The 7,986-nt window shown below is 42.0% G+C and overlaps 1 non-coding gene across 1 annotated transcript; it reads left to right on the top strand.

The window, feature by feature from the left end:
- The first annotated feature begins 7,633 nt into the window (after positions 1–7,633).
- On the top strand, positions 7,634–7,743 carry LOC142246880 (U6 spliceosomal RNA). Its single transcript, XR_012724927.1, has one exon. It is a non-coding gene; the product is annotated as a U6 spliceosomal RNA (small nuclear RNA).
- Positions 7,744–7,986: the final 243 nt, after the last annotated feature.

Here is a 7,986-nt window from a genome sequence, read left to right as displayed (position 1 = left end):
CCCGGTCCTAGCTGGATTTTACAAGATCACACTATTTTTGGCATTTTTTTTTGCCGAAAACAGCGTGATCAATGTGATTGGCGGTTCCGATTTGAACAGCCAATCACATCGATCGCCTATGGGGGGTGGCGATGCCACCCCCCCTGGGGTCAAGCAAAGGTCCCCTGCTGTAAGAAACAGCAGGGGACATCATTTGAAAGCCGTTGCTATGGCCACGGCAATCAAATGAAGTTTAGGCAGTAAAATTACGTCCCTGGTCGTTAAGTCACGTTAAAATAGGACGTAATTTTACTGCCCGCGGTCGTGAAGGGGTTAATGGTACCATTTTTGCGCAGATGCTACGTTTTGATCGCCTGTTGTTGCATTTTGTGTAAAATATGCGGCGACCAAAAAATGTAATTTTGGCGTTTGGCATTTTTTGCCACTACGCCGTTTACCAATCGGTCTAATTGATTTTATATTTTGATAGATCGGGCATTTCTGAATGCGGCGATACCAAATATGTGTATATTTATTTATTTTTTAACCCTTTAATTTTCAATGGGGTGAAAGGGGGTGATTTGAACTTTTAGGTTTTTTGTTTTTTTTTATTTTTTAAAACTTTTTTTTTACTTTTTATTATTTTACTAGTCCCCCTAGGGGGCTATAGCGATCAGCAATCTGATCGCTCTGGTCTATCTGTTGATCACAGCTATACAGCTGTAAACATCAGATACAGTCACTTCCTGCTTCCCTAGCCTCCGGGCCGAGTGAAAACGGAAGGGAAACGTCATAGCTGCAGGCTTCATCACATGACCCTGTGCTACCATGGAAACCACCGAAAGTCACGTGATCACGCACGTGACTTCCGGTGGGGGCGGCGGTAAGTAAAACTCATGGCCGTGCGCATATAGATCTCGCTGCCAGACTTTGGCAGCGAGATTTAAGGGGTTAAATGTTGCGAGTGGAAGCGATTCCACGCGCAACATGCAGGCACACATGTCAGCTGTTGAAAACAGCTGATACGTGTGCCGACCGCCGCCGCACGGGGCGGGGCTTAACGTGACACGCTCCATGATGGATAGATCCGTCCAAGGTCTTGAAGGGGTTAACACAGTACAAAGATGTTAGGTTTCCTGAACTTTGCACGTTGAGTCCAATGAAGATTTTCTTCAGGCAACTGAAGTTGAGCAGAGTTAGGGGTGAAGAAAACTTTTCAACAAATCGAGGTTATACATTTTTCTATAATTTTGCAGTATGAGGAAAATTAGTACACTAATTTATCCATGCATGCCTCGAGTTCAGTGGGTTTTGATACCTTTTTTCTGCAGAGAGATGGAGTTGGACCTATGGAGTTGGAGAAAAAGGGGCAACAGAAGAAATTTATACTGGTAGAATTCCAGATTGTAGTGGCAGTTGAGCTTTGGAAAGAGAAATTGGAAAATAGTTGGGTGTTTTTTGGACAGACAACCAAATCAAAATATAAATGTCTTAAAGGTATAAAAAAGTGACTGACCTATTAGATCCTATAAAATCATAACTTTATTAAAGATCATTAAAAATCCGTCAATAGTGAAAACATCCAGACAAGACAAAAGACAAACAAAAGGTGTATGATCAGCAACCCAATGCCTTGAAGGTGGAAAAATAGGAGAATGAAGGGCCCAAGGTCAAAGGGATTTTCAGCATCAGGAGATGGGGAACATTTATTTCAGGCTCCATCTGTGCCCTGCTTTTACAGTGAAGGTTATTACCCTAATTTGTTTAGTGGCCCCGCTCAACCGCAGCAAGCCCTGAATGACCCTTCCTTCCTGGAAAACAGAAGATTTTTATGAACGTCCTCAGGTTCAGCCCGTTGGTGTCTATTCAGAATTAGCGACTAACACCCAGTTTTCTGTCTTGTCTAGATGTTTTGACTATTGATACATTTTTAATATTTAATAAAGTTCTGTTTTTAGAGGATCTAATAGGTCAGTCAGTGTTTTTTGTATAGACTATATTAGTTGGAGCAGTGAATAATATGATGGCTGTACTAATTGTACCTATTGATAGAAAAAGCAAGAGAAGTCTACTAATGTTTCACAGGCATTGACTTGGTTCTAAGGGTATGTGCGCACGTTGCTTTTTACCTGCTTTTTACCTGCTTTTTTGCTGCTTTTTCTTCTGCGCTGTTTAATGCCAAAATGGTTGTGTTCTTCTATTCAAGCAAAGTCTATGGGAATTTGGGTTTCTTGTTCACACTATGTTGTTCAAAATGCTGCCTTTTTGTGGCAGAACTTTGGTCAAAAACTCAGCTTTTCAAAGAAGCAACATGTCAATTGTTTTTGCCATTTGGGTTTTGCACTGCAAAGCTGAGTTTTTGACCAAAGTTCTGCCACAAAAAGGCAGCATTTTGAACAACATAGTGTGAACAAGAAACCCAAATTCCCATAGACTTTGCTTGAATAGAAGAACACATCCATTTTGGCATTAAACAGCGCAGAAGAAAAAGCAGCAAAAAAGCAGGTAAAAAGCAGGTAAAAAGCAATGTGCGCACATACCCTAAAACTTCCAGGTGAGAAGTCCATGGCATCAGGCATCTTGAGGAGATACAAGTCAGAATGGAAGGAATGGAGCAACTTCAGGAGAGAGAGAAGATGTCCAGAGATGATGCAACACAATGACAAGCATTGAGGCATTTGTAAGTTTTTTTGTTTTTTTTTTTTGTTTAACCATGCTGATGCAGTAATGTGGCACAAGATTTTGCACAAGTGGCCACTTATATAGTTTAACCCCTAAACCCCTAGCTTGTTTTAACCTTTATGACCAGGCCATTTTTTATTATTCCAACCAGTCACTTAATGAGGTTATAACTCTAGAACACTTCAACGAATCCCTGTGATTCTGAGTTTATTTTATTGTGACATATTAAACTTCATGTTAGTGATAAATTTAGGATAATAATTTTTGCGCTCATTTGTGGAAAAATAGAAATTTTTCAACTTTTAATCGAAAAGCAAAAAATTATATCACACAAAATAGTTAATAAATAACGTTTCCCACGTGTCTACATTAGCACAATTTTTAAAACGAAAATAAAGAAGGGTTCAAAGTTTCAGCAATTTCTTCCAACAAAATTTACAAAACCATTTTTTTGGGACCCCCACACATTTGAAGTGACTTTAACCCTGCTGTTCTGTTCGCATTTATGATACACTTGTACTGTTTCGGGTCAATATGACCCGACCTATTAAAATATTGATTTTTTTTGCTACTGTAAGTGTTTTATTTGAATACCTATTTCATTATTAAACTGTATGTCAACATGGTTGATCATAAACAAATGAAAAATGAAACTAAAACTTAATTTTTATTTTTGCAGAAAACTGTTACACGGGCTGTTTGCAATTATGTTAGCATTCTGCACACAAATAACAAACATGCTTTAGATTTCTATTACTATAACATGAAATCTAACTAAATCTAACTTTGTGATAACCTATTTTATAAAACAACACTGGAAAACACCCATGGTGTCAAAAGCAGTTAATGTACCAGAATTAAAAATTGCAAATAGGTCATTGTCATGCCCAGCACATTGTAGTGTCCGTAAATTGTGTACAGCTTGTGCTTCTTGATACCTGCACCCCATAAAGTACGCGGGCTTTCTCACTAAAATGCCATACATGTGGATGCTAATTGTGGTTTCGGCACACTGTGGTGCTCAGAAAAAAGGCAAGCATTTGAATTTGGGAATACAGATTTTTCTGGTTTTCTTATTTAAGGGGGGAGCCATAGCACCCTTCCAGAAACTTCCTGCTACCAGGAATGTGGAAGCCCCCAATATTTCCGTTAACAGATGACGGACCTGAGAGGGAACATGTGTTTTTGTTGGTTGAATTGAATGCTGTTTGGTGGCAATTTGGGTACAGAACCTTTTGTATCATGTCATAATTATCTTGTGCTTTATGCTGACCACTTACATTGGGGTTTCCATCTACCGTATGTTACGTATTATGAGGCGAAATTTAGAGGGAAAAAATAGGGAAACAAAATTTTAATAAAAAAGGGTATCCGATTCTACAATCCTAGAATCCGTTTTATTATCCAACTTTTGCTTACTAGGGCGGGACAGGGGGGCACATTGATGGAGCTGGGTCACAGGAGGCAGGGTCACATTTAAAGAACGTCGGCGGCTGCATGAGTGGGGAAATGCTGTGGGCCCAGGGCTGGGTCTGAATTCTTCTTATAATCCAAAAAATCTGAAATACATGTTTCAGGTGAAACCTCTGTTGGAATCATTCACTAATGAGGCAACACAGTTACCCCGAACTCCGTTCGTCCTCTGTTCAGCGATGTCCATCTTTTGAAAGGTGCACAAAACTGTAGATGACCGCACTTTTGTGCGTGTCTGAAAAGATCCTTAAAAAGATGGACACTGCTGTGTCACAAGTCAGATGGAAGGTTAAACTGACTCCTTCTGCCTCATTACAGTGAATTTTCATTGGAAATTATGTCTGAATCTCATTTTTCAGAGATTTAACACTTATTCCCTGGTGTAAGCGTTCAAAGTAGAGCGCAGGATAAATGAGCCGCGCTATACTGTGGTCTTCGGGAGGCAGAATGAACAAATCAAGAGGAAGTGAAAAATTGCATTTTTTTACGCCTTTCACTTAGCGGAATAAGTGATTAGGCGGCTTTAATCCTACTGGTCAGTACGATTACAGCAATACTAGATTTATATAGTTTTTTTTGTTTGTTTCTTGGGGTTTTTGCAGGTTTGGCTACTATCACACAAAAAAAGCTTTTACAAAATGTTTTTTTGCATCACTGAATTTTGAAGGCTATATTGTTTTTATTTTTCTGTCAACAGTCATGTGAGGGCTTATTTTTTGCAGGATGATTTGTAGTTTTTATTGGTACCATTTTAGACCACATAATTTTGATCATGTTCTATTCTGTTTGTGAGGCAGAATCAAGAAGAAATAGTCAGGAATTGTTTTTTTGTTTTTACGCCGTTCAGTGTTGTAAAAGTGATAAGACAGTATTAAAAAAAGTTATTTTTTTTTCTCATTAATGTACACTTTGCGTCCCATCTTGACAGAAAAAAAAACAGAAATGTAGAAATTTTTGCAAATTTTTAAATAAGAAAAACTGAAATCACATGGTCATAAGTATTCAGACCCTTTTCTTAGTATTGAGTAGAAGCACCCTTTTGAGCTAGTACAACCATGAGTCTTTTTGGGAATGATGCAATAAGTTTTTCACACCTGTATTTGGGGATCCTCTGCCAGTCTTCCTTGCAGATACTCTCCAGTTCCGTCAGGTTGGATGGTGAACATTGGTGGACAGCCATTTTCAGGTCTCTCCAGAGATGCTCAATTGGGCTTAGGTCAGGGCACTGGCTGGGCAAGAATGGTCACAGAGTTGTTCTGAAGCCACTCCTTTGTTATTTTAGTTGTGTGCTTAGGGTCATTGTCTTGTTGGAAGGTGAACCTTCGGCAAAGTCTGAGGTCAAGAGCTCTCTGGAAGAGGTTTTCTTCCAGGATATCTATGTACTTGGCCACATTCATCTTTCCTTCAATTGCTAGCAGTCGTCCTGCCCCTGTAGCTGAAAAACACCCACCTGGCATGATGCTGCCACTACCATTTTTCACTGTGATGAGGTACCTGGTATTCTCCAAACATACCGCTTAGAATTATCACCAAAAAGTTCTATCTTCGTCTCATCAGACCAGAGAATCTTATTTCTCATAGTCTGGGAGTGCTTCATGTATTTTTTTGCAAACTCTGTGCAGGCTTTTATATGTCTTGCACTGAGGAGAGGCTTCCGTTGAGCCACTCTACCATAAAGGCCCGACTGTTGGAGGGCTGCAGAGATTGACTGTGTGCAACTTTCTCCCATCTCCCTACTTCATCTCTGGAGCTCAGCCACAGTGATCTTGGGGTTCTTCTTTACCTCTCTCACTAAGGCTCTTCTCCCATGATTGCTCAATTTGGCTGGACGGCCAGGTCTAGGAAGAGTTCTGGTGGTCCCAAACTTCTTCCATTTAAGGATTATGGAGGCCATTGTGGGACCTTGAGTACTGCAGAAATTCTTTTGTAACCTTGGCCAGATCTGTATCTTGCCACAATTCTGTCTCTGAGTTCCTTTGACCTCATGATTCTTATTTGGTCTGACATGCACTGTGAGCTGTGAGGTCTTATATAGACAGGTGTGTGCCTTTCCAAATCAAGTCCTATCAGTTTAATTAAACATAGCTGGACTCCAATGAAGGAGAACCATCTCAAGGAGTATCACATGGAAATGGACAGCATGTGACTTAAATATGAGTGTCTGGGCAAAGGGTCTGAATACTTATGACCATGTGATATTTCAGTTTTTTATATAATTAATGTAATTAGTGGAGTTTTTTCTGACGCCTCATTGGGGGACACAGGACCATGGGGTGTTATGCTGCTTATCCATAGGAGGACACTAAGTAGATGCAAAGATGTTAGCTCCTCCCCTGCAGTATACACCCTCTGGCTCAGCCAGGCTACTTCAGTTTTAGCTTAGTGTCCATAGGAGGCACATCCCTGCAGACTACTGCAGCAAGAATTTTTTGTTTTTAGAGGGCAACGGTTCCTTCGGGGACCGATTTCCCAAAACCATCAACAGGCGGGAACGCGGAGTATTGCCTCCCCGTACCCCCTCCTGCGACGCTGGATCCTGGGCTGTTACTCACTGGACGACAGGTCTCATGGCACTGATTTTCCAGAGCCCAGAGCAGATGAAAACTTCCTCAGCCCCTCTTGCAGGCTCTGAGTTGATACAAGTTCTGCACCAAGTGTGACCAGGCATCAGACTGCCATCTCCACAGGAGCTGAGGTGAGATCATTCCGATTTTTCCAGAGTAGAGGGAAAACTTCCTCACTCCCTCTGGCAGGCTCTGAGTTGATACACGTTCTGTGACCGGGCACAGCAGGCGTCAGAATCTGCACACTGGCTCCCTGACAGGAAATTGGAGCAAAGGTCACACTGACTGGATGCACATGGGCTGTGATTGCAGACTCCTACATAGCATTCCACTTGTGGCGGGGGGAGGGGAGAGCTCCCTGGGCTTAGTGCAGCCGCAGCTGTGGTAGACTTAGGCTATGTGTCCACGGGAGAATGTAGCTGCGGATTTTTCTGCATCAAAATCCGCAGCTTTCCCGCAAAATCCGCAGGTGCGGATTTACCACGGATTTGATGCGGATTTTGCGTTTTTTTTTTTTCTTTCAATTTTAAAGGCAAAATCCGGATGAAAATCCGCAACAATAATTGACATGTTGCAGATTTTTCCGGATCAAAATCCGCACGAAATCCGCTGCGGAAATATCCGCAGCATGGGTACAGCATTTCCAAAATGCCATAGAAATGGCTGGGAAGTACCTGTGCTGCAGATTTTCGGGAAATCCGCAGCTTTTCCGCGAGAAATCCGCGGCAAAATCCGCGCATTTTCCGCAGCGTGGGCACATAGCCTTATAGAGGTTTTTCTGTCCACCATTGTTGTGCAGGGCTGGAGGAGCGAAGGGGAGTCCCTTCCCACCATTTTTTGTTTTTTTGTTTATTATATTTTCTCATGCCTTCTTGTCAGAGCTAAGCCCTGTCCCCTCCAACACTCGATAAGCCACGCCCCCCCTCACACAGGGTGCTAGCTTCGGCAGCACATGCTCAAATGCAGAGCTACACAGAAGATTAACATGGCCCCTGCACAGCAGGCCAAGGATGACATGGAAATTCGTGAAACATTCAACATCCTCCTTCCCACAGGAACTGTGACACAGGAGGAGGGGGGGGGGAGTGGTCGTCAGTGTTCTGGGTGAGTTATAGCTTCACTTGCATATTAGCTATGCAGAGCACTGCTCCCTCATTACAATCAGTTTGTGGCTCATCAGCCAGGGGCTGCAGTCACATGTTTTATGCCCTGCACAACTACAGCAACAACTTTAATACGCTGAGCTACTAGGGGATGATAGCACCTCTTCCTTCTGTGAGTCTGGTGC

Source organism: Anomaloglossus baeobatrachus, chromosome 7 (genome assembly GCF_048569485.1).
Source record: "Anomaloglossus baeobatrachus isolate aAnoBae1 chromosome 7, aAnoBae1.hap1, whole genome shotgun sequence".
NCBI lineage: Eukaryota > Metazoa > Chordata > Amphibia > Anura > Aromobatidae > Anomaloglossus > Anomaloglossus baeobatrachus.
The sequence above is the reverse complement of the archived record's forward strand: the minus strand, read 5'-3'. Positions and strand labels throughout refer to the sequence as shown.